The sequence below is a fragment of the Labrus bergylta genome, chromosome 23, assembly GCF_963930695.1.
Source record: "Labrus bergylta chromosome 23, fLabBer1.1, whole genome shotgun sequence".
Taxonomy (NCBI): Eukaryota; Metazoa; Chordata; class Actinopteri; order Labriformes; family Labridae; genus Labrus; species Labrus bergylta.
The window spans coordinates 16,153,643-16,181,415 of NC_089217.1; the positions used below are offsets into that span (position 1 = coordinate 16,153,643).

Here is a 27,773-nt window from a genome sequence, read left to right on the forward strand (position 1 = left end):
GTTTTAATTGTGTTGTAGAAAAGTTAAATGTTAACTTACTGTTTGTAGAGATAACTCAGGACGAGCAGGAATAGTTGATGATAGCAGCCTAGCTGTTAGCGATGCTGTCAAGTGGACTGCTAACGTCGAGCTGAATGGGCGGAGTTAAGTCCCGCTGGTCCCGCCTTACTGCTGTCGTTAGGTTGATCCGAAGTTAGGTTGAGACTGCAAATCCAATATGGATGCGGCCGTCGATTGGACTCATTTTCTGCCTATGTAACAGACGGGTCAGGGTTCGTCCAGTAATATTTACAGTCTATGGGCTCGACATTATAACTGGCCCTGGCCCGGATGAATAATTGACAGAGTCCAGCACGTTCAGCTGGCGGCTTCACTGCTGTCACTTCTGTGAGCCGATCGCTACACTCGAATTGTTCACTCGCACACAGATTTTAGCGCAGGGTTTCTCTACCAAAACACACGTTCGGTAAAACGGTTTTAAAACCATCAGATCCCGACAAAAGCCGATCTTAAATCAGCATTCCAAGAGAAAAAATCACCGGAAAAGTTGAGAGTGACAGCAGGGCATGACGAAAACAGAAGGGAGAAAGTTTCAGCCACAGTGACAGACAGCTGGAGGAGCTGGAACACCTTCAAGTTAAAGACTAGATCCTGGTAAAGATAAAAGTTATTCACAAAGCATCTTAGCCCTTAAGAGAGCTCCTAAAGTAAAGATCTAAGGATGAAGAGTTTCTCACAGAGAAGAAAGAAGGAGAGATTCCAGCTCTATCACAGTCTCATATTAATATCAGATTAAGTAGACTCTTACAGTTACCAGCATGATGAATAAACATAAATATAATATAAGAAAAATACACAATATTTTTATAATTCGAGCTCAATTAATGAAATACAAGTTGTAACTGACTTTTGCATTAGAATGGTTCAAGAGTAAATTGGTGACTGTTATTCTTCAAATCAAAAGTAATGTTCCTCAGCCAGCGGCTACAATGGTCGGGCCAGTGATATATATTTTTTTTTATACAGTGGAGTTTCAGTTTTATAAGCTACATTTATAAACTTTAATACGATAAATATCGAGTCATATTGAATATCGACATTAGGCAAAAAAATATTGTGATATCAAATTTAGGCCATATCGCCCAGCACTACTTGGAAGTCTGAAATTCCTAGTTACCGGTCTGGTACGTCATCAGGAACCCCCCTGCAGAATCTTCAGAATTACTTAATTTATAAAGTGAGGAGTCTCTTCTGTACTTAGTAGAGACCTTCCTTCATGTACGCTTAATTTTTGATAATTAAAACTCCCACGGCAACTTGACACTGCGACCTAACCAACCACGTGAAGCAGCCACGCCTTCAGCCGTGCGTAAGGAGCCGCAACATCAACCAACCCCCAAGCCGCAGAGATAGGCTGGCATGATGGAGCGGAGGTGAGCTGATATTGGGGGACAAGTCTGGAAAATAAGCGCTTGAATACAACAAAGCCAAGCCATGCGTTATGATAACTGTGACCTCCGCTTGTAAAGAGAATGCTCGAGCATGAAGCAGCGGCAGACATGCGGCTGGTCCGTCGGATCAACACAGGTATGAAGATCCAGGCGGGGGGCGAGCACATGGGGTGCGGCAGAGTCGGAGAAGGTCAGGAGAGCCAGGTCATCTGCCTCCAATGTCAGGACGAGGGTGTACGGGTCTGTCCGGGAAGTCCGTGCAGTCCTCGCCGCGCTATCGCGAAGCGTCTCTCCTCCGGATCCGCAGGTAAAGGCATTCTGCAGTGTATGATACTAAAAAAGAAAAAAAAAACATCTGCCAGAGGATACTTTTAACTATGATATGTCATCATGTGTTGCTAATTTCTCCTATTATTCTGTTTTCCTTGTTGCCCGGGGGGGACAACTTTTATTCATACAGAGCAGATAAAGCACAAGTGCAGGCTATCCCACCGTTGAGTTAAAAAAAAAGGGGGGGAAAAAAAGAGGATTAATAAACTTGGTTGTGAGTTTTCTTCGATGGTGCTGTCAGTTGACCACATAAGAAATATGAATTATTCTTATTACATTTTCAGCAGGAGTTTCCTTGGACTGTCATGCTAGTTTTCATTGTCCTCCAGATGGATGCAATGTTACAAAATGAATCATATTTATTGCTTGGAGCTTATTTTTTTTTAGTTTGCCACAACAGACTGGTATCACTATCTCTTGATTTTTCATGCCAAAATCTAACTCATTCACCTTATGCATTAAGGAAACACGATTATTTGAGTGCTCTTTATTTTAAAGTTGCAACTGCCTTAGGTTGAAAACATCGTGAAATAATGAAACTAGAAAACAGTTGCCACAACTTCAGTAATAAATGATACCTGCAGCCTTACCTCTAAAGATAGAAGCACATGCGAGTGCTTATGCTGAGCAGACTCTCATCAGTCAGTGAGAAATGCAGTTGCTTTTTTGTACTGTGGCCTGTAGGTGTTAGATTAGAGAATTAGGACATGAGCACTTTTCCACAGAAGTTCTCTTTAATAGATTCATGAGCAGAAGTGTTTGCATTCAGTTCTCGGTCTGATGCAAAACTGCAAGGGGTGTCCTTCAAGTAGCGACTGCATTGCCACAGAGTCTTTTCCCTCTGCTGCAGAGTAATGATTTAACCTCTATCTCCCTTGATAACATGGAGTTCCAAATTAAGCCTCGAGTTTCCAGTGTCAAAGGCTATTTTTTTAATTGACCACGGAAACTCAGTGATTGCAAGCTATGTTTCTCATCAAGATACTCAGATAACTCTATATGTATATTTATTGCAGTGTGTACCAATGAAACACTAGTAACGTTGTTTGAAACTTTAATTTGTCACAGTTGCTCCCATATATATATGTAGAGTTGTATACATCTTTAACTCCTATTTCATTATTTTGTTGTGAGGTTTAAACAAAATGTAGTGGCTTTTTTATCTGATTTGACACCCCTGGTGCATCCTAATAATCCTGAAATCTGATTGGCTATTCCTTTGTCAGAGGCCAAAAAACTATTTTAAATGAAACTATTTGGGCTATTGAAGGCTGGTAGTAGTTAATTTTGCATTTCAATATAGCACTTTTCATTTTGTCATTACTTTAAATTGTGACTTTGCACATACAGTACATATTTAAGAATTAAGCTTTAAAGATTTATATGTTTCTACCCTTTTACTGCAAAAAGATATACACAGGAATATGTCATCTTTCTTTAAAGGCTTTATATGCGATTTTTTGATCCAGTAGATGTCGCCCTTGAGCACCAACATGAAATCAAAACAAACGGCTCTTTGGCCACACCTCCTCCATGCTGTAGCCTCCTTCTCTACTCCAGCAACACACCTCCGAGTCCAACCCCCCTCAACTCACATTCACAAGGAGTCAAGTTTCAGCAGTGGATAACATTTCCCTTGTAAAGGCTTTCTTACGGAAAAATGTCAAGTGACGAGGTAAGTAAGACGTTTTTAGTAATGTCATTGTTAAAGCGTTATTTTTTATATCCCGAAGATATGCACCTGTGTTAGGAGCTATTTTTTGTATTCTACTCCAGAGTAGGCGGAAGTAATTTGTAGCTTGCAGTTTGCACTGCTGCTGCTAGTTAGCCATCTTTTACCATTAGAATAATTTCGGTGATTGTAAAATGTTAGAAACAGCAATGAATAAGTGTTTTCACTTGAATCCCTCTGAATGTTTGCCATTTCTTTACAGTTTGAAGCAGTCTTCTAAAAATAAAAGATCATCATTTACAGATACAGACTAAATAAGCCAATCAATTTACATAAAAAACAATTAAAAAGCTGTTGATAAGTATTTATTCAAATAATACTCTGAACATTTAGACAAAAAATGCAGGGTCATGACTTTCCTCAAATTGCCAGGAGCAGTGCTGTAAGTGGCTTAGTGCACACTTTATTGACACTCTGCAAACCAGGAAAACATTTTTTGCTGTACAGATCCAAAATGGAAGAAAAAGTACATGAAAGTATGACTGTGATGATTTTGGTGATCATAAGTGGTTTGGATGTAAAGAGTTTACCTGATGTCTGCCTTTGTCATAGACCGTGAGCCCAGCAGTGGCAGCTACAATGTCTCTTCAGGAACCTTCTACAGCTGCGTCAGTCAGATCACCATCGGTAAGTGCACTTTGGGGAGGAAAAAAGTTAACATGAAAGGAAAATCTTTGTACATTTTGCTATTGACTTATATTTAAACTGTAATCTGTATCCGAAAGTTAAAGCATATGTAGAGTGATGTTATTTTGAATCTATTGATGGAGTTGAGTCTGTTTTGTAATTGTCATTGAAAATATGTAAGCTACTTTTTTCTAGCTCAATATGGTTAATGGACTTGAGCTTATATAGTGCTTTTCTAGTCTTCTGACTAAGTGCTTTTACACTGCATGTCATACCTACACATTCACATCCATTCATACACTGATGGCAGTGGTTGCTATTTAGTGAAACCATCAGAAGTAACTAATCCCATTCATTTGCATTAATATGCCACCGATGAAGCAGCGGGAGCAATTTGGAGTTAAGTGTCTTACCCAAGGACAAATTGGACATGTTGCTGCAGGAGCTGTGGATTGAACCCTTGACTTTCTGGTTGAGAGGCAATGGCTCTACCAACTGAGCCACAGCCGCCCCTATGTGTAATACATTTTGTTTTTCATCAAAAATTGTATCTGGTCAAATAAGGTCAGCAAAGTCAGTGATCTCTTTTTGAGTTCCTTTTTAAAGCAACTCTAAGGGGGAATTCAGTTTGGTGCGCTTTGGCTCCCATCCAAGGTCGCTGAGTGCAACTGCACTGTAGAGAACTTTTGTTACTTTATGGCTGAAAGCTGCTCTGTGAACTAGTGCTGTAAAGCTGTTTGCACTTTTCACCAGAACCTTGGACCACTGCCAGTTACATAGTGCTGAAAACAGGGCACCCAGGCTCCTTTTGGAAATCTGGCCGCCACTGGCCGCAGCAGCCGAGAAACAAAACCAGCCTGTCAGCTGCAACCGTCTCCCGGCTATATTGCTGGCCGCCGCTGCCAGCTCAGCAGCCGAGACATAAGGCCTGCCTGTCGGCGGTGGTGAGGACGAGGAGCCGGGGCAAACTGGTAATGTCGGTGCTCTCACTGTTTGCCTATGGACACAGACATAGAGTCTGTTTTCTGCCAGGAATTTCCAAGATACCAATTCCTTCTGGAAGAAATCTCGGAATCAGTTGAGCAAACGGCCGTATGTGTTGAAGTTAATATGTCTGTAAACCTGACCTTAGTGGGAGTGGCCTGCGGTGCTGTGCATTCTGGGCCAAAAAGACACTTTCTGCCTTTTCTCTGCCAAGAAGGCACCAACTTTAAAATGTATTTCACATTTCTACTACATATATATGACCCAATGTCAATACAGATTCATGTTTCAACGGGTGAAGTATCCCTTTAATAAAGTTGATATCCGTGCTGCAAGTGTTGCTGGAGCTTTTTGACCTCTTCAAGCCTTTCACTCTTCATGCACCTTGGTAGTTGGTGAAGGTGTGCCATAAAATCCTCTGCTTCTTTGTGGAAATGGGAACGCTATTCTCCATGTCAAACATTATTGAACTATTAGACCGACTTTGAAAAGACTATTTTATGGTTAAAAAAGGTTAATATTGTCGCTTTTATCTCAGAGCCTTTTCTGATTTCTTTATTTTTTATTCCTTTGATGTGTTTCAACGTATTTGAGGCAGAAAAACTTCAAATCATAAAAGTTCTGATAAGTCCACTTTGGTTGATCTAATTCTAACAAATGTTCCTCATAAATTCTGAGATGATTTAAGTGATCATTGTGTTGTTGCTACTTGCAAGGACACTAAAATCCCCAAATGTAAACCACGCATTATTTTCAAGAGGAATTTAAATTTTTTTTAATGAACAAGCTTAACATCATGATTTGTCTTTGGTTAATTGGGGGCATATAGGTCTGTTGTCGGAAGTTGAGCTAACTGAGACATTCTTTAAGAAAAATTTTGTGAAAATTGTGAATAAACATGCTCCTATCAGGAATTTCAGGGTGAAGGGACAAGAAAACCCCTGGTTTTCCCCAGAGTTGTCAGATACCATCCATCACCATAATGTGGCATGGACCAAAGCCAGAAAAAGTGATTTTGCCTCTGACTGGTCTATTTTCAGGCAACTAAGGAACAAATGCACTTCTCTTATCAAAAATGCTAAATCAGAATATTACTTATCTGTCACAACTGAGAACCTCAATAATCCACAGAAATTTTGGAAAGTGATTAAGTCTTTATCTGTAATTAAAAGTCCTCAGGCTCTTCTGACATTTGTTCTAAAAGACTCGGTCCCAGTCTATGATAGAACTGAGGTCCTAAATTGCTTTAACAAGCATTTTGTATCATCTGGTTCTTTGTTTGACTCTACAGGAGCTGCCCCTGTGACTCCCTGCACAGACCCCCCAGGGTTTTCAGGAGAACCCTTTAATTTTGCACTTTTACTGTGCAGCAAGTGCATAAAGCCCTCAAAACGTTAGATCACAGAAAACCCCCTGGACCTGACTTGATAGAGCCCTACTTTTTGAAAATAGCAGCTGATTTTGTAGCACAGCCTCTAACAATCATTTTTAATCTCTCAATCGAAAACAAAGAAATTCCATCCCTCTGGAAGTCAGCTTTTGTTACCCCCTTATTAAAAGGAGGTGATCCAGCAGCTTTAACTAACTACAGGCCAATATGAAATTTGTGTGTCTTGTCAAAAATTCTTGGATCTCTTGTGTGTGATCAACTAAAAGAGTTTCTAACCTCAAATGATCTCTCAAAACTGCAATCAGGCTTCAGGTAAAAGCACAGTACCATCACTGTGGCTACAAAAGTAATCAATGATATACTTGTTGCTTTTGATAAAAAGCAGTACTGTGCTTCACTTTTTATTGATTTGTCAAAAGCTTTTGACACTGTGGACCATGCTGTCTTAAAGCATAGGCTTCTTTGTTTGGGTTTGTCAGATTATGTAGTTTCCTGGTTCACAAATTATTTGAGTGACAGGACTCAGTGTATTAAATATGATGGTCTGTGTTCTGAATTTGTGAGTGTCCACAAGGGGGTGCCACAGGGTTTAATATTAGGACCCCTCCTGTTCATTATGTACATTCATGATTTAGAAAAAAATGTGTTAGACGCTGACATGCATTTTTATGCCGATGACACAATTATTTACTGTTTTGGATCAACTCCTGCCAAAGCTGTTGAATCTCTGCAGAAAGCTTTTGATGTGGTCCAGCACACACTCCTGCAGCTAAAACTAGTCCTCAACACTGACAAGACTAAACTAATGTTGTTCTCAAACACTAAGAAAGTACCTCAAACTGTCCCCACAGTGTCCACTTTTGTGGGAAATGTCATAGAGGTGGTTCATATGTACAAATACCTTGGTGTCTTGCTTGATGACTCCCTCACCTTCCCCATATTGACAATCTTGTGAAAAAACTGAAACTTAAATTGGGTTTCTTCTTCCGAAACAAATTTTGTTTCTCTTTTGAGGTGAAAAAGCGGCTTGTCAGTGCAACTTTTTTATCCATTTTAGATTATGGAGACCTGATGTATATGAATGCCTCAGCTAAATGTCTAAGTAAGATTGACGCTGTTAATCATGCTTCTCTGAGGTTTAAGATTAACTTTTACTGATCCCCGCAAGGGGAAATTTCTGTTTTTACACTCTGTAAGTCATGCAACACACACATAGGCTGAAATATACACAAATGCACAAACAGGATCCTATGGACATGCACTAATGGAGAGATGTTAGAGTGATGGAGCTGCCCACTGGCTGGAACACTGGTGCACTTTTATTTACAAGGCCATGCTTGGGCTACTGCCCTCCTACATCTGTAACCTAATCACACAGAGAAGTGTTGATTCTTACTGTTTCCGTTCAAATGATCAGTTGTTGCTGTCTGTTCCATTTGCCCGCACAGAACTGGGAAAAAGGGCTTTCATCAACTCTGCTCCTTCTACATGGAACATGCTGCAAAAAGACTGGGAAATAACTGAACTGATTTCTTTGAATACTTTTAAATCCAGGCTGAGAGCACTTGAGAAGACCTCCTTTACTTGTAACTGTGTTTTATAATTTTAATTCCTAATTGTTTTTTATAATTTTAATTGCTTTCTGTTTGTTGTGAGTGTAACTGTGTAACTTTTGCTGCCTCTTGGCCAGGACTCCCTTGAAAAAGAGGTTTTTAATCTCAATGGGACTTTCCTGGATAAATAAAGGTTAAATAAAAAAAAATAATAAAAAAAAGTGTGATCAGATGACAACACAAACTGGGAAAGCCTCTGGATACTGCTCCTCTAAAACCTTTGTCTCAGCAACTTCACAAGGAGTTGGAGACAGGATGAGGGTTGATATCACCTTATCACCTGCCAAGTTATTTCCCAAAAGAAAAGTAACACCTTCCACTGGTAGCTCAGGTGTCACTCCCACCTTAGCATATCCAACAAAAATGTTCGTCCGAACAAACATCCTGTACAGGGGAAGAGCACTGTAACCACCTCCAAAACCTTTCACAGACACATAAACCCCTAAAGCAGCTGTTTCAGGAAGATCTACAGCACCCTCTACCACTAGAGACTGCCCTGAGGTGGTGTCCCTGAGGACCATAACAGAAGCCTCAGACATGTCATGAAGTCTTCTGTCCTGTTAGAGTGATTGCTAGGTTTATCACGCCATGACTCTTTATGAATAAGGACATAATTATCCGCAGCCTCAGCAGCCTTGGACACTGTTTTCACCTCAAGATCATTCAAGTAGGTCTGCATGACCTTTGGCAGGCTCTGTTTGAACTGCTCCAGCACCATTACTTCGTGTTCTTAAGTTCTTAAAATCATACACCTCGCTGGCTCTCAGCCACTTATCAAACGCTGCTTCCTGTTGTCTTGCAAAATCTAGATAAGTCTGTCCTGGACGCGGTCTGTCGGTCCTGAACCGCTGTCTATAGGCCTCTGGAACCAACTCATAACATTTTAGGACAGCCTGTCGAACCACATCATAATCATCAATCTGACTCTTATGTAGCGCAACATATGCTTCCTGGGCCTTCCCTGTTAGGGAGCCCTGTATGAGTGTGACCCACTCCTCTTTTGTCCAGTTACGCTGCAAAGCGATCTTCTCGAACATTTAAAAAATCTCTCTCATTTTCTCTCCTCATGCTCTCTCTCTCGTTCTTTTCGCTCACACTCTCTGGCTTTCTCCTCAGGGTTACAATTTACCAGTATACTCTGCATGAGTCATCTAACTCCAAATATTCCATCAGTTTCCATAGTTTAGTTTTACCCAGTTTAGCCAACCGCGAACGTGTCACATCATTTTCCAAGAAGTCCTCTGGTTTAAACTCGGCCATGTTCACCCAAAAATTAGAACACAGTAAAGGCGTAATAGGAGAAGGAACAAATCACGACACAAATGCAGTCTATTGACCTGCACAAAACCTTCAAGCTACTTACATGCCCATACAATGCCCAATACAAACCTATAACCAGCCGGACGCCGGCAAACAAGTCACCACAGAGAGTCGCTAACCGTACTAGCCTCCGCATCACCCAACTTAGCGTACACTTCCGTGACTACCCAACGAGACACACACACCAAATCGTATGAAAACACCTTGCAAACAACACAGGCTACGCTTCAGAGAGAGAGAGAGAGAGAGAGAGAGAGAGGTGTCAGGCCACAGCACAGTTTTCACTCGTTAAGGTTCATCACAGACAAAACCTGCTCTCATGAATATATGTGTCTGTGATGGAAACACTGTCATCTTCAGGTATTTTAGTGCCAGGCATTATAAAATGATAAAATGTTTCCAGACGTGCGCTTCAGCGTTGCGCTCTGCAGTCTGATCAACTCAGTGTTGAGTTCCACTTTTTCAACTGAGTAAAATCAGTTAAACGACTTTTAATATGAGCGTGGCAGTCAGTTCTTCTATGTGTCCATACTATCGATACTGATCTAACTCTGTTACTGACTTTTTACGCGCCATGAATCTGTGCCTTCTCCGTGTGTTATTCAAGGAAGCATTTTAGCGCTGCTCTGCGGCTAAACCAGCGGACCTCTATATGACCGGACAGCCTGTGTTGTATCATTTTCGGAAAAGAAGGACATTTTCATTATTAATTACATATTTACAGTCTGATGAGAGCTGGTGATAAATGCGCAACAGCAGGCTACTGTATTTAGAAGGGATGAAACTGAAAAGTGATCAGCACAACACTTTCCTAAAAATTACCTAAAAATGAACCATCTGTAAATAAAATCAGATTTAAATCTTAAATGACTGATTTTACCATAATCAGAGTGTAAATACAGTAAGTCGGGAGATGCATTAGGCTATATGCCTGTGTACGCAATTTACACCCAGTCTGGATTATGTGGAGACGGTCTGGGCCGTTATTCATGACGAAGAGGAGTGATTTAAATCTGGACGAGCTGCTCTTTGTGGCTCACTCCAGGAAGGAAGCGTTGTGATTATCAGCCGAACTGTTGTTTTACATCAGTGAAAACAGGAGAAGCTGATAAGACGTGTGGACAAAACTGAATACCGCCAGGATGCGTGCGCAGTGCAGCAGTTCCCCCGGAGTTAAGAACCGCAGCTCTGATTAAATTCTGGCAACAAAACTCTGAGTGAATAAAACTACAGAAATACCTCTCCTTCAGTCTCTCTGAATTCTATGTCACGGTCACCTCTCTTTTTGTTCAGCCTGATTACTGAAACGTAATGCAGGAGCAGCTTGTGCGCTTGGCAACACGTTTTTTTTATGTTACTCCCTGCTGAGAAAATAGTTGTAAGTGTCCAGTTTAATTAATTTTGTATCATCATATTACCTTTTTACCTTGCTAATTAAATAAAGGTTTTTCAAAATTCAATGAAAATATGTATTAAAAATGGTGGTAAAAAAAGATGGTGAAGAACACAGACAAAAATTAATGAACACTTTGAGTAGAACAAACCAAGGCCCACTATTTATTTAAACTTTTATGTCTACTATTGTTTTTTTGTTAAATCAGTCTGCTCTGTTGCTTTTTATCACCTTTTAATCATTTATTTTTCTTTACATTTTTTCTCACTTTTCTTTTTTGTCATAGAATGAGCTACCAGAAATATATATCCATGTCTGTGTAGAAAGCACTTCAACACATCTTGCAAACTACAAACTTATGCAAATCTATTTATGCTTGTTCTGACAGTTTTTTTCTCTTTGTCTTTCTTAAAACAATCAAATAAAAAGTATCAAAAATAATTAAATACATTTAATTTATAAAGAAATTCTCATACATTTGTCTTTCAAAGATGTTCCCCTTCTTCCCAAATTGTCTCGCTGGCCGGATGGAACCTGCTGTCGGACCGGATTCGGCTTGCGGGCCTTGATTTTGATACCTGTGTGATAGATGGTTTAAGATTGGGGTGTGAGAAAGATGAGCGTGAGCTTTGTAGAAGAGCGCTGACAGGACATTCTGGGGTATGAGAGGGAGGTTTGGGCTGCAAAGATTCAACATTACAGTTTGGAGTCATGACCTCCCCAGTACCTTGATTCAACTGCTGTATGCTGCAAAGTAAACATGGTAGCTATAGAAATCAGTTCCTCCGAAAAGTAAGACTATGTCGACTATGATGGACAGATAATCATCCAGCTCAGACCTTCGTGAAGGAAAGGCTGAATAAATAGTGCATCTACATTGAAAAAGCTAGAGTGAACTCTGCTGAAGTTTTGTCTGAAAGACTGAAGGAAGAGTAGAGGAAACTATAATGGGATGGAAGGATGTATGTGCACAGAAATTTTGTGAAGCATGCGAACTCCAGGATATAAAGAAAGCTGTGTTAGCTTGAGAGAGATATGAGATGTCAGATACAGAAGGAGCAGGCACAGGGGGTGATAAGCTCTGTCCCCTACAAGGGTAGCTGCCTCTGGACATAGTGGCAGTTGAAGGGGGATTCAGGGATTGTCAGAGGCGAGCAGCGGTCCAGTTCCTGATGTGGAGCTCAGTTTGTGAATGTGGACTTGATCTAGTGGAGGAAGAGGAAGACATCGCAAGCAGTGATGTGTAGAAGGCTACTGCACAGTGAGAGTGGTGAGGAGAGGCTTGGTCATATTCTTGAGGCTATGCCTGTGGTGTGTTTGATCTTGGTGTCTTGCTGATGGTTGATATGAGGTGTGGGATCCAATGGGAGTTGGGGAGATTTAATTTGGGTAGGGTGATATGACCTTTTCATACTTCTACTTCGTTTACAGCTAAGCTGCAAAAAGGACAGATTTAAAAATACTTTTTTACCTACTGCAATTGCACTTTATAACGACTCCCCTTTAAGTAAGGACAGAAGACATTTAAACTTTAGCCTGAGCTGCCTATATCAAACTGTATTTTGCACCTGTATATTTGCACACGTTTGCTTTTTTATAATAATTCTTAATTTATCTATCATACTATGCACTGGCAGAGCTAGTATTTTGTACTGTTATCTATGAGTAACAGCTACTTATGCACATGGACCATCCATACCACTTTTTTTATCCTGGCTATGTATTGTGGGCTCATGTTTTTTGTATGGGTTGGATATGTATGTATGTATGTATGTATGTATGTGTTGTGTTGTGTTGTGTTGTGTGTTTGTATGTATGCTGGCTGCTGGAACACCTAAATTTCCCTGCTGGGATGAATAAAGTATATCTTATCTTATTTATCTTCAATACTATCCCCCAGCCCTCTGCTCTCATAATGTTGAGAAATTCTACAATTCTACAATTCACTTAGCAGACGCTTTTATCCAAAGCGACGTACATCAGAGAGTAATTACAACACAAGCAAGGATCTAGAAAAAAGGGAACAATGTCAGTAAGAGCAAACGATCAGCTTTAAGTCCGATTGGACACACAGGTGCTGACAGGCATTGCACAGAGGCAAAGCACAACATTGGCGGCAGTTCTTGAGAGCTCTAATCAGTATAGAAACCATCTTATAAGTTATCGTTATCAAACAAAAACCATCGTCACAACCATCATCATCATCAATAATATCGAGACCATCATCATTAAGTTAGTAGGTATTCATGAAAGAGCTGGGTCTTTAGCTTTTTCTTAAAGGTGCAGAGGGACTCTGCAGATCGAATGGAGTTTGGAAGTTCATTCCACCACCAGGGGGCAACAGAGGAGAAGAGTCTAGTCAGTGTCTTAGGACCCTGTTGTGAAGGTTGGATCAGACGCCTTTCATTGGCAGAGCGTAGTGTGCAGGAGGGACTGTAGAGCTGGATGAGAGAATTAAAGTAAGGAAGAGCCGTTTTTGTCGCTGTTTTGTAAGCGAGCAGCAGAGTTTTAAATTTGATGCGAGCAGTAACTGGGAGCCAGTGTAGGGAGATGAACAGCGGAGTGACATGTGCTCTTTTAGGAAGGTTGAAGACCAGTCGTACTGCTGCATTTTGTATCATCTGCAGGGGTTTGATAGTGCATGTAGGAAGACCTGCCAGTAGAGAGTTGCAATAGTCCATGCGTGATATCACAAGAGCCTGTACCAGGAGCTGTGTAGCATGTTCTGACAGTTAGGTCTGATCTTGTACAAGGCAAATCGACATGACCGGGCAATCGAGGCTACTTGAACCTTAAAAGTTAGCTGGTCATCCATCATGACACCCAGGTTCCGGTGCAGACTTTGTGGGCATGAGTTTGGTTGTTCCAAGCTGGATATTGATCTGTGGTTGCATAGAGGGACTGGCTGGGATGACAAGTAGCTCAGTCTTTGAAAGATTGAGTTGAAGGTGCCGTTCATTCATCCATTTAGAGATATCAGCAAGGCATGACGAGATTCTTGCAGAGACTGTAACATCGTCTGGCGGAAATGACAGGAAGAGCTGGGTATCATCAGCATAGCAGTGGTATGAGAAGCCATGAGAGCGGATTATTGAACCAAGTGAGCTTGTGTATATGGAGAAGAGAAGGGGACCAAGCACTGACCCTTGAGGTACCCCTTTGGACACTTCTCCCTTCCACGACACTCTAAAGGATTGCTCAGAGAGGTAGGACATGAACCAGCAGAGGGCAGATCCTGAGATGCCAAGTTCAGAGAGCGTGGATAGGAGGATTTGATGGATGACTGTGTCAAAGGCAGTAGACCGGTCTAGCAGTAATAGAACTGAGGACTGACCCGCAGCTCTGGCAGCTTGTAGCGATTCTGTTACTGACAGTAGTGCAGTTTCAGTAGAGTGGCCCCGCTTAAAACCTGACTGATTTGGGTCAAACAGATCGTTTATGGACAGGAACTCAGAGACTTGCTTAAAGACTGTGTGCTCAAGTATTTTTGATAGAAAGGGCAGAAGAGGAACCGGTCTGTAGTTTTCAACCTGGGCTGGGTTTAGTGTGTGTTTTTTGAGCAGAGGGGTGACCCGAGCTTGCTTGAATGCAGTGGGGAACACACCCGTTGACAGAGAGGAGTTGATGATATGCTTAAGTGCAGCATTAAGCGGAGAGGAAATGGTCTGCATGAGGCTTGATGGTATTGGGTCCAGAGGACAGGTGGTGGGCCAAGAGTCTAGCACAAGCTTAGAGACTTCATCCTCAGTCAGAGAGGAGAATGAGTCGAGTGAGGAACTTTTGGTTGGTGCCTTTGGGCTGAGTTGGTCAGGTTCAGAAAACTGGTTACTGATGGTTGCAACCTTTTCAGTATAATACAGGGCAAACATGTCTGGTGTGAACACCTGATAATATGTTGTCTTGGCCATTTTCAGGCTGGAGGAGAATGAGACAAGTCTTTGCTAATAGTCATTGAGGTTCATTGAGGTTCATTGAGGCTTATAGTCACTGATTCAAGATGGCGGCGCCCTGCTTGGCTGCGGCTGCAGTGGCTCGTGATAGCAACAGGAATATAATGGCAAATAACCCAGTCAGTTCTGATAATTTCACAGTAAACCTGCAGCGTAGTTACTCTAAAGTAATATACGACCGCCAGGCAATTTTAGTTTTAGGTAAATCAAACAGTTTCAGTCCGGTAGATGCGACTACTCTGGACCTTCTACGTAGCCTCGGAATACTACGCCGGCTACAACCAGCGGCCTGTGAAGCAGCGGAGCCTCGTACCAGCGGAGTCCGCCAGCGGTGGAGACGGAAGCGGTGTGACCGGAAGCAAAAACGGGGATGCCGAGCGGGGCTAACAACCAAGCTAAAAGCTAACCCGCACAGAACGCCGCTTCCTTCCATCATGCTTTCTAATGTCCGCTCCCTGGAGAACAAACTGGACTACCTGAAGCTGGATTTAACTGCAAAACGACAGATGAGAGACTACTGCGCCATATTTCTCACAGAAACGTGGCTGAAACCATCCGTTCCAGATGAGGCAGTTAGCATAGAGGGGCTAACATTATTTCGGTCGGATAGGAGCAGCTCTCTCACTGGTAAATCCCGAGGCGGCGGTGTTTGCATATACACCAACAACAACTGGTGCAACAACGGTGAGATAGTCTCAAGTCACTGCTCTCCTGATGTAGAACTACTGACTATAAAAAGCAGGCCTTTTTATTTACCCCGGGAATTCACTGTTATGATCTTCACAGCAGTGTACATTCCTCCCAGTGCAAACACCAGAGAAGCCCTGAATGCTTTATACTGCTCCATCAGTGAACTGCAATCTACACATCCAGAGGGAGTTTTCATTGTGGCAGGGGACTTTAATCAGGCCAATATGAAAACTGTTTTTCCTCATTTCCATCAATATGTGGATTTTGCAACCAGGGGTGGGAGCACGCTGGACCTGGCCTACAGCAACATCAAGAAGGCATTCAAGGCTGCACCCCGCCCCCACCTTGGCTCCTCAGACCATCTCTCTGTGATGCTAATTCCAGCATACAAGCCCCTGCTGATCAGGAAAAAACCCACAGTGATTCAGGTGAGGGCCTGGCCTGAGGGAGCTATGGAAGCATTACAGGACTGCTTTGAATGCACGGACTGGGACATGTTTAAGGCGGCTGCTACGGACAATCACCAGACGTGTGTGGAGGAGTATGCCGAGTCTGTGTCTGCATACATTCAGAAGTGCATGGAGGATGTTAGTGTGATCAAGAACATCTCCACACGGGCCAACGAGAAACCCTGGATGACTAGTGAGGTACATGCAATGCTGAAAGCCCGGAACGACGCTTTTAAATCTTGCGACATGGTGGCACTAAAAACAGCCAGAGCCAACCTGAACCGTGCCATAAAGGTTGCAAAGCGTGCTCACAGTCAGAAAGTGCAGGACTTCTTCGAGGACCCCACGAACACCAGACGAATGTGGCAGGGCATCCAAGTCATCACAGACTATAAAGCTACTTCTCCCCCCTGTGACAACAACATCAACTTTCTCAACGACCTCAACAACTACTTTGCGAGGTTTGAGGCACTCAACACCACTCCAGCGAGGAAATCTATTCCTCACTCCGATGAGCAGCCAATCAGCCTAGACGCAGCTGATGTCCGGAGAGCCCTGAGGAGAGTGAACACCCGGAAAGCAGCGGGCCCTGACGACATACCGGGACGGGTGCTGAAGGAATGTGCTGACCAGCTGGCTGGGGTTCTCACAGACATCTTCAACACCTCACTGATCCAGGCTGTGGTACCTTCATGTTTAAAGACTGCTACAATTATACCAGTGCCTAAAAAATCCACAATCTCCTCGCTCAATGATTACCGCACTGTAGCACTAACCCCCATCATGATAAAGTGCTTTGAGAGGCTGGTAAAGGACCACATTGTCTCCAGACTTCCCCCCACATTCGACCCGTACCAGTTTGCTTACCGCCCAAACCGCTCCACAGAGGATGCCATCTCCTCTGCACTCCACCTGGGCTTACAACATCTGGAAGAGAAGGACACACATGTGCGGATGTTGTTTCTGGACTTCAGCTCAGCGTTCAATACAATCATCCCGCAGCATCTGGTGAGCAAACTGGCCCCCCTTGGTTTCAGCACCCCCCTATGTAACTGGCTGCTTGACTTCCTCACAAACAGACCCCAGTCTGTGCGGGTGGGCAACAACACCTCCAGTGTCATCTCCCTGAGCACCGGCTCCCCTCAGGGTTGCGTCCTGAGTCCGCTGCTGTTCACCCTGACTTCACTACTTCTTCACTACTAACCACATCGTGAAGTTTGCAGACGACACAACAGTAGTGGGCCTCATCCGTGACAACAACGACATGGACTACAGAGAGGAGGTGAAACATCTGGTTGACTGGTGCAGAACCAACAACCTGACCCTGAACGTCGATAAAACCAAAGAGATCATCGTCGACTTCAGGAGGCGCCAGCCCAGCCACACACCACTCCTCATCAATGGCACAGCAGTGGAGAGAGTTAGCAGCACAAAGTTCCTGGGGGTGCAGATAGCAGACACTCTGACCTGGTCCCTTCACACCGGCGCTCTTGTGAAAAAAGCGCAGCAGCGCATGCACTTTCTGCGTCGGATGAAGAGAGCACACCTCCCTCCTCCTATTCTCACCACCTTCTACAGAGGCACTATAGAGAGCATCATAACAAACTGCATCTCTGTCTGGTCCGGAGCCTGCAGGGACTTCCAGTCGGAGGCAGAGAGTGGTGAGGACGACGGAAAAGATCATTAAGACTCCACTTCCTCCCATCCAGGAGATTGCAAAGAACCGCTGTCTGACCAGGGCTCAGAAAATCAGCAGAGACACCTCCCACCCCCACCAAGGACTGTTTTCGCTGCTGGACTCTGGAAAGAGGTTCCGCAGCCTCCGAAGCAGAACTTCCAGGTTCTGTAACAGCTTCTTCCCACAGGCTATAAGACTTTTGAACAGGAAAAAATAATCCCTCCATTCCCCCTCAAACCCCCACACAGGACTACCTCACTGGACTGTAAAACACAATATAACGTGCAATATATTTATCTGTATAGTATTTTTACCCATAGTTTTTCTTTTTATATCTATTTATATCTGCACCTTATTTTTATTTTTTATATGTAAATACATGCTGCTGTTTTTATCCTGCACTACAACGGGCCAAATGCAACGAAATTTTGTTCTTATCTGCACTGTAAAGTACAAGTTTGAATGACAATAAAGAAAGTCTAAGTCTAAGTCTAAGGTCAGCGGACTGTTTGGACTTTTGCCATTTTCTCTCTGCTGCTCTCAGCCCTGCTCTTTGCTCTCTTATGACTTCAGTGAGCCATGGACTAGGGTGGGTTTTGCGAGCGGGTTTGGACACCAGAGGGCAGAGTTTGCTCAGGGATGAGGCTAGTGTGAAGCAGAGTGTGTCTGTAGCCTCGTCTGTAGAGAGTGCGGTAAAGACCTTTTGGGCAGGCATGGCAGCCATTACCTCGTTAGACAGCTGAGCTGGCTTGAGCGATCACATGTTTTGGTGAAAAACATTACAAGGTTAGATTGCCTACAAGAAGCGATGTAGCCAACTGCAAAATTAGAGGTTTTACACGTGTGGGTACACAATTAATTTACATAAAAATCTTCAATCTTGTCTACATTGACAGAAGCGTCATTGATGTCATATTCACAAGCACTGCACTTAGGTAAAAAGAAGTAGAAGCTTTTTGGAGAATCTCCCATGGGGAGAAGAGTAGTCACTATCCAGCCAAAAGGCAGAGATCTAGTGTACTTTTAAGAATAGAAAACACATTAACAAAAACAAATGTTAATACAATACAGCAGGGTCAAAACATCTTGAAACGCGAGGTTTCTTTGAAGACGGATAAGCAAGTAAAGTAGTCCGATTAGCAAATACAACTGCTATAGTAGCAGCAACGTTTCACTGGTTTTAATTAAATGTACTTAATAAAACGAAGTATCCCTGCATCATAATATAACAGATGGAAAACAATTTCACTCACCTGTAACCACATGTGCGTAGTCTCGCTCAGCGAAAACTTTGCGAAAAACCAAACAACCTCATGTCCAACGTTTGGGGACATCACAACGTTACCTTGACTCCTGCACATGCGCTTAGCCGCCTTTCAGTATAACCAATCTGGTCACATAAACTTGACACTGTATGGCACTGCGCGAGTTGCGACTAGCAGTAGTGGTCTGTCTTTATTCGTCTGTTTTCCAATGTCGTCAGTGTATAATCGACCAGAAACAACCTGATTTATATCTCACTGCTCGCCGCACACTTCTGGGTATGGAGCTTTTATTCTTTATCATCACATGGACTTTGCTGGCTGTGGCTCAGTGTTTGTTTGATCCCTGCCACTCGCATACGGGCCGGATTCAGTATTCTTGGGGATTTTTACTGGATCTAAGGTATCGACAGCGGCCACTGTCGCAACCTAATTACCAGAGACTGTTTAACAGCGGATATCTCCCGTCATCGGGATGATTTTAACAAAAAGGACAACAAAGGGAAAGTACGGAAACAAGGGAGACGGAGTGGTGTCCGACAGAGGCTCAAGCCTCTAAATCTCCACCGTATACCCCGCCCCTCGATGCTGCTCTGTAATGCCCAATCCATCAGAAACAAGATTGACGAGATCCAGGCCAACGTCATTCATCTGGAGAAATTCAGAGACTCGTGCATCATGGCTTTCACTGAGACCTGGCTTACTTCCTCGGACTTGGACACAGATCTAACTCTCAGCGGTTTTGGGACACCGGTGAGGCTTGACAGAAACACTGACGTCACAGGGAAATCCCAAGGGGGAGGTGTTTGCCTCTATGTAAATCAGCGGTGGTGCAAGAACATCACTGTCAGAGAGACTGTGTGCACTGAGGACATTGAACTGCTGTCTGTATCTGTGCGCCCCTTCTATCTCCCCCGCAAATTTCCCCAAATATTCATTACTGTCGTGTAGATACATCCAAAAGCCAACGCGAGGAATGCAGTAAATACTATTCACAAAATTACACATAAACTACAGTCCCTCTCTCCCGATGCACCTTGTTTCATCCTTGACGATTTCAATCACTATAACTTGAAATCATTGAGCAACTTTCACCAGTATATTTCTTGCCCCACCAGACTGAACAGAACTATTGACCTGTGTTATGGTTCAGTCAAAGGTGCATATAAGTCGGTTGCCCTGCCCCCTCTTGGCTCTTCTGATCACAACACCATCCTTCTTACCCCTACCTACAAACCTCTCCTTAAAAGAGGTAAAGTAGTAACAAGGACAGTGGAGATGTGGACTGAAAGTGCTATTGAGGAACTTAAGGGAGCGCTTGAAAGCACAGACTGGGATGTTTTTAATGATGATTCTGCCGATCTTGATGAGAGGGTTGAGGTGATCGCCTCTTATATTCTTTATCTTAAAGACTCAATCATCCCCACAAAACATGTTAAGGTGTTTCCAAATAGTAAACCCAGGCAAATTAAAGCAGTGAAGGATGCACTGCACAGGAAACAGGACATGTTTCTGCATGGTGGGGTTGTTGAGATAGCAGAAGCGAAGAAAGAGGCCAGACATGAAATCAAGAGGGCTAAGCTCCAATAGGGTGGAGGACAGATCTGACCAGGACAACAAGAAAAATGGGTGGATGAACATGGACGGTTTTAAATCACAGACAGAACTTGCAAATGCACTGAATGATTTTTATCTACGTTTTAATGATGAATATGATTTTACAAATGTGGTGACTTGTTCGACATGTTTAGTGACGTGCTGCCACCTCTCAGGCCCCTTCTAACGCTAGTATAAGTGTTCATTCTGTCAGATCCATTTTTAAATGTAACATTAGGTAAAGCCCCGGACCAGATATGATCACTGGCAAATTTCTTAAAGTATGTGCAGATCAGTTATGTGATGTTTTTACAGATCTTTTCAACTTGTCACTTACTGTGCACAAGGTCCCCAAGCTGTGGAAGGATTCTATTGTTGTACTTGTGGCTAAGAACAAATCTCCAAAAGAGCTAAATGACCTGAGGCCTGTGGCTCTGACTCTGACAAATGGTCAAAAGAGTTCTGACCAATCATGTTCAGGGCCTGCTTGAAACTTGAATTTGCATATCAGGCAAACAGAGGTGTGGATGATGCCACTATTACTCTATTTAACTATTTATATAAACATCTTGAGGGTACAAAAACACACACATGCGAGGCATTTATTTGTAGATTTCTCCTCAGCTTTTAATACAATCCAACCCCACATTTTAGCAAAGAAACTGCTGTCCAATTTTAACCTTGATGCTGGGTTGGTGAAATGGATCTTGGACTTTTTAACTTGCAGGCCTCAGGCAGTCAGGGCGAATGGTGCCCTATCCGAGAAGCGGCTGTCATCCACAGGCTCACCACAGGGGTGTGTCCTGTCCCCTTTATTGTATATTTTATATACAAACGACTGTAGAAGCACCTATGACAACAGGCATCTCCTGAAGTTTGCGGACGATACTGTTCTAATCAGTCTGCTCCAGGATGGAGAGGTCGATCATGGGCCTGTTGTGAAGGACTTTGTGGAGTGGTGCGACCACCACTTAAAGATCAATGTTAAAAAAACTGCAGACTTCCTTATGGTAGGTCAATGTTGTAAGACCTTGGCGTCTGGGACGGCTCTCTGATGACTCCAGCTTGCTTTTTTTGTTTTTCTACCCAGACTCTTTGTCCAGATCTGAACTCCTGCCTTTCCTTTGTAAAATACAAAACCCTTTGCTTTTCTTTCTAAGCTTAAGAAGAATTTTTCTTGAGCATGAGGATACAATTTAGAATGGATTTAAAAAGAAAAGTGTTTTTTAAATAAACCACTTTACTTTACCACGTACAGTAAGCTAAACTGTAAATGTTCGAAAACAAGCAGAACATAACACTGCTTCATTTTTTCCTTAGGTAAAAATGTAATTGGAATTTTGGATTTCATTAGAATGATGTTTTTTTTAATACATTTCTTCGTTTGGACTTTTTAAACATTCGTGTGTAAAAAATATGAAACAGACGAGCAGGAAGAACGCCTTAGATTTATGTTCTGGGTCTTTATTTTTCCATGCCCAGGTTTGTAATAAAACTGCAGTTTTTCATATTTCTTGCTATGTAGAGTATAAGTGCAATACTTTTCATTAGGTTTCCAGGATATGCGCTGCTAGATACGCCCAATTAACCACAAGTTTTCCTTTGTTTTTAAGGTTGTTTTTTCCTCTTCTTAACAGAAAATGTTAGCATTCTTTCTTACCGGGGTGGAGGAGACACAGGCCGGTGCGTTACCTGGCGATAGATTCTTTTGTGTAGATTTTGTGGCTGCTTTGCTGCAGTCTAAAAACAATGTGACTGCATACCTGGGAAACCAGTTCCCCGACTGGGCACAGCTGATATTCATTAGCAGCCGCTCTAGCTCGTGCAATTGTGGGGCGGAGTTTGTATTACGCACCGTCCTTTCCTCAACCACTCGGCATTAATTAATAATTCATTTAAATAATAAATAAACAACTCAAAATTGATAAACAAATGCAAAATATCCATTAAATCACAAAATCAACTATTTGGCTTCAACATAGAGTATTCATTCAGTATGCTGCATTTAATTTAAGACTGACAGAAAAGCCTCAGTGCAACGAAGTATACATTTTAAAGACTTTTTAGATTACCGTATTTTCCGCACTATAAGGCGCACCGGATTATAAGGCGCACCTTCAATGAATGGCCTATTTTAGAACTGTTTTCATATATAGGGCGCACCGGATTATAAGGCGCATAGAATAGAACGTGTTTACAACTGAACAAGGCTGGGAGATATTGTGAATATATAAATTTAAATACGTATAAAACGTAACGTATAAAACTACAAAAACAAAAGTACATAAGACGATTTCCCCAAATAATAAATTATTTCTTTGACGTTTCTCTTAACTCTCAAAACGTAGTTTTATACGTAGTGCATTCACAATAACTCAACGTTGTTCAAACATTAATGTGCATATTCACAATATCTCCCAGCCTTGTTCAGTTGTAAACACGTAGAAGAAACACAGTCTGATACCGCTAATTCAAACGTTAGTGAAGGGGTGCCCAAACAGTCGATCGCGATCGACAGGTAGATCGCTGACTGATTCTCAGTCGATCGCGAGATGTTTTGTCAATATAAAATACAATTGTAAAATAGAAAAGTGATTTCAATTTCATCTCATTGCACTGTTTCCCACACACGATACCTGTGTTGGGAGCCCAAGTATACTTCCGACCTGTGTGTATTTAATTTTTCATTTATTCATGAAATTGCTGCATGCATGAGAGAGCAAGCGGCGGAGATAGAGAGAGAGAGAGCGTGCGCAAGAGAGAGTGCAGGCATGCGCAATGACGTGCAGGTAAAACCGGGGGGGGTAAATGTTTTACCAAAAAGTCATATATAGAAACTATGCTACGAGTATTAAGTGCATTTGATGAAGCTGCAGCTACTTTTCTCTGCTCCTCTCTGCTGTCATGACTGTGAGCATCGCGGGGGACGAGACACACCAACAAACAGCGCAAACGCAAACGCACACGCGCACACACACACACTTGCACTGGAGCGCCAGCCACCACGCGAACCTTTTTACTTTTTACTTTTAGTGCTACAGCACACAGTTGATCCGTGATCCATACGGACCGAGGTGGGAACACACGTGACCCGTTCAAACAGTCGGTTGGACTTTACTCCGTTCACTCTCACCGTGTCTGCAGCTAATTTAACAAAAGCAAAATCATCTCACAGCAGCCTGCTGTAGTCTGTAGTCTGCATTATTTTTTACAGAACTCTCATTTATTATTTTCTGTTTGTTGTGTGAGTATTAAATGCGTTTGTAGGCTGTTGGTAAAGGCTATGGCTCACTATGTGGACTGGTAGATCTCGGCAGACTGGTAACTTTAAAAGTAGATCTTGGTTCAAAAAAGGTTGGGCACCCCTGCGTTAGTGCATAACTCAGCATTGTTCAGTTACGTATAACACGTAAAGCTCACTTTTTCAGTTCATTCCCCGTCCACGAATCCCTCGAATTCTTCTTCTTTGGTGTCCGAATTGAACAGTTGGGCGAGTACGGCATCCAACATGCCCGGCTCCCTCTCGTCATTATCCGAGTCAGTGTCGCTGAGCGCCGTGTACAACCAGTATGGATCAACCAATTAACCAATTGATCCATATATAAGGCGCTCCGGATTATAAGGCGCACTGTCGTTTTTTGAGAAAATTAAAGGCTTTTAAGTGCGCCTTATAGTGCGGAAAATACGGTAGATACATAGCTGTTTTTATTGGTTATTTCATGATAAATACTTTTAATACACCCTCTATTGTCTGTTTTTTTTATTGTCTGCTCACCCCTGATTTTGGGGATGTTGGTGGACATGATGTCCATCATGTGCAAAAAGGGTATCCTCTTGTGTCTGTCGGCAGACCTCACTTGAAGAGAAAGAAGCAATGCCTGACGATTGCTTTTAAAGACTGGAACTGCTGGGGGTTTACCTCAGTTCTCCAGTGAGGATAGAGAATTCAGACACCCCCACCCCTCACACCTATTTGTTAGTTGTTGTTGGGGGGTAGGTTCATGTTCCCAGGCGGCACCAGGTGCAGCTCGTTGGTCATCAGGATCTCTACTACAAAGACTTCCCTCTGCTTCACCTCGCCGCCAGATTGTTTCACCAGCTCGCGTGGTATTGTACTCTATTGGCTTCTCTGTGATTACTAGTTCTCGTTGTGATAGCTTGTGTAGCTAACCCCTTTTTTCTTCTCTGCCTTGCTGTTTGTGTTTTTTGCTTCACCTCACCTGTGCTTTTGGGACACCACACTGGGATCACGGACACTGCCACTTGGAACCTCGCACTACCCCTCCCCTTGCACTTTTTGAGTCACATTTGGAATAAACTTTTTGTAACTTTATCCTGCCTATCTGAATAGGCAGTGTGCTGGGCTAAGACTCCTTTGTTTAGTTCCCTCCAAAATAACTCTAGTCAGGCTTGAGAACTGCGATACAGGCCTGAGTCCTTTGTCCAGCACACATGGCTGAGGCCAAACAATACAGAGTAAAGGAAACAAACTTTAATAAATAGACTAAGAGAGAAGATGAAACTTCCATCTACCACCTCAGGTCTCAGGCTGGGACCCATAAACAAATAAGGTTCCTGTGTAAACAGGAGAAAGATGAGGAAGAGGACAGTGCTTCTGCTCAGTGCAGCTTCTCTCAGCATAATTTATTTGTTAATATTCAAAATAAATGTATTTTTTTCTGACTTGTATTTTCTCTGCATGACAGCATATTACAGCATTTTGTACAGAATCCACAAACAACATAGGTACACAATTCACCATACTTCCAAATGCGAATAGTAGAAAATTACCTCAATAAATCTTTATTCAGCCATTAAACTGAGATAGTTTACCTTTACTTAAAATATGAGGTAAGAGAAACTAGCACATTGCTAGTATCAAACAAAAACATGCATGAACCAAAGACTGACATAATAATATTAACTATACTTAACTATATTTATTCCTAAATGAAATGTACTTGAGCAAAAAATTTGACAGAATTTTGAAATAACCAAAAAGACGATATAATCGGCAGCGCCATCTTAGACTGCACTTGACACAGAGTACACACAAAGTCCCTGCTTCTTCACAAAACCATTCTTAAAACATACTTTCAAATTCGACTTAACTTGCTTTTAGTTTTAAACCAAATTCTTACATGTTGACATGTTTTAAAAGCTTCACAAACCTGTGTAAACAGGAGAAAGATGAGGAAGACGACAGTGTTTCTGCTCAGTGCAGCTTCTCTTAGCATAATGAAGCGACGAGAGCATCCAAGGGAGAAGCACAGCGCCACACTGCCTCCTACTGGCAACACTGATATGTGCAGTTTATTCTAAATTGAAACTCTTCTTCAAATAAATATTTCACTGGCCAACATGGCTCATATTAAAGTGCACCTTTATGTTATTTATAAAATAAAACAAACCAGATAAAAATGTGACAACACCTTTTGTGTGCGTCACACCTACACTCCGTGGAAATAAGAATGCTGAATAGAAGACAGTGAAAATAGAACTTGGCTGGTTGAACTACCAAGATTATGTACAAACAAGTAAGAATGCCTACTGGGGGTGGACAAGAGCGATAGTTGTAAGCAAAGATGATACTGTATCCACCACACTTGAAAAAGGGAAAACACTTTTTTCCCCAACGGTACATTGACTTTCCCCAACGGTACATCGACGAAAGGCAAATTAGAGGACTTTGAGTGCATACTTTATGTCATTGGTTCTGAGGAGCCCCTTGAGGGTAGTGTCACAGTTTGAAGTTTGTTAGAGCAAACTAATTACAAGATCCACAGACTATACCTCTGTACAAAGCCAAAAGATTGTAGTGATTCTGAGCTTAGTGATGCAACAACAGACATGCCCTTTTCACCTGACACATCCAACACACTTGGGCCAGCTACACATACATCTCCATCCTTATCCAGCCCATCACTGCTCTCCCCCACTCCTGTCAAAAGACCTCGGTACGGCAGTAGGCCTTTCTCTTGGAGCAGTCCCAATACTACCTCAACATTCCAAGCTACTCCTTCTTCTCAAACATCAGGCCAGCCTCTTATAGATCTTTCCAGTGATGATGAAGTTATTGTACTTGGATATGACACCAACATGCCTTGTGAACTTGTCGATGGTCTTGATGACACTCTGATATACTCACCTCTACACGTCAAGACCACAGTAAGTCCAGATTCCTGGCTAGTTAACAGCCAACAAGAAAGCGGCGCAAACACAGTCTTTGAAAATCAAATAGAAGAAGTAGTGGTAGCTGAGACGGAAGAAGATATTATTCACATTGTGGATTCTGAGCAGGCTTCAAGTTCCACCAGCACAATTGCCATTGATTTATTTGAAAATCCAGAGAATATCGTGGAGAAGCAAGTCATTGTGATTCGCAAAGCACACTGTCTTGTGGACATGATTGAAGCATTTACAGACAACTGCATCCTGGATGCTAATATTTCAATCAGGCGTGTGTTTGAACGTGGCGAGGCTGAGGCTGGAGTTGGGAGTGGGGTCACCAGAGACTGCCTCACTGGTTTCTGGGATATGTTTTATGCATCAAAGACCTGTGGAACCAACTACAGCAGTGGTTCTCAAACTTTTTAGACTGCGTACCACCTCCGAAAATAAGTACCACCATTATGGTAGATGTTAAAATATACTGTAGGCCTATTTCTACACACATTTTATGCTGGAGGCAAATATATTCATAAAAATATATATATTTATTATTGACTGTTGGCAGCCACACTATAGGCCTACTAAGGGCTAGCGCTAGAATTGGCACTTAAACGCCAAACAACTCTGACATTTGCCCAAATTAAAAGAAGTGCAGCACAATAAAAATGACAACTTTATACCAACAACCTGTTTGAGAATATTTAGTCTCCAGTGTTTCCCACACAAAGACGATATCTGGGCCCAAGTATATTTCCGGCCTGTTCTTATTTAATTATTCAATTATTCATAAAATTGCTGCGTGTGCCTGCACGCGAGAGAGAGAGAGAGCACGTGAGAGAGTGAACGCGTGAGAGAGTGCAGGCTCCGTGCAACCAGAGCCTCTGAATTATAAGGCTCTGCGTTCAACATAGCAAAAAAAAATCCTTCTCGACTCCTGCGCATAGTTAAGACAGCAAAATAGAGCAGAATCACATCAGCTTCAGAGCAAGAGAGAGAGATAGAGGGTGAGCGACTGTCCGTACACTCTTGTAAATGCATCACAACGGAAGCATCTCCTGGCTCCGTTTTGAAAATGTTAATGTACAGCTGCTTGCCACCGATTCTGTGCTGATCTCCAATAAGTAACAGAATATCTGT

At 42.5% G+C, this 27,773-nt stretch overlaps 1 long non-coding RNA gene across 1 annotated transcript; it reads left to right on the forward strand.

Annotated features, from left to right (window-relative positions):
- The first annotated feature begins 51 nt into the window (after nt 1-51).
- Nucleotides 52-5,353, forward strand: LOC136177619 (uncharacterized). Its single transcript, XR_010665108.1, has 4 exons — nt 52-1,758; nt 3,254-3,456; nt 4,066-4,140; nt 4,894-5,353. It is a non-coding gene; the product is annotated as an uncharacterized lncRNA (long non-coding RNA).
- Nucleotides 5,354-27,773: the final 22,420 nt, after the last annotated feature.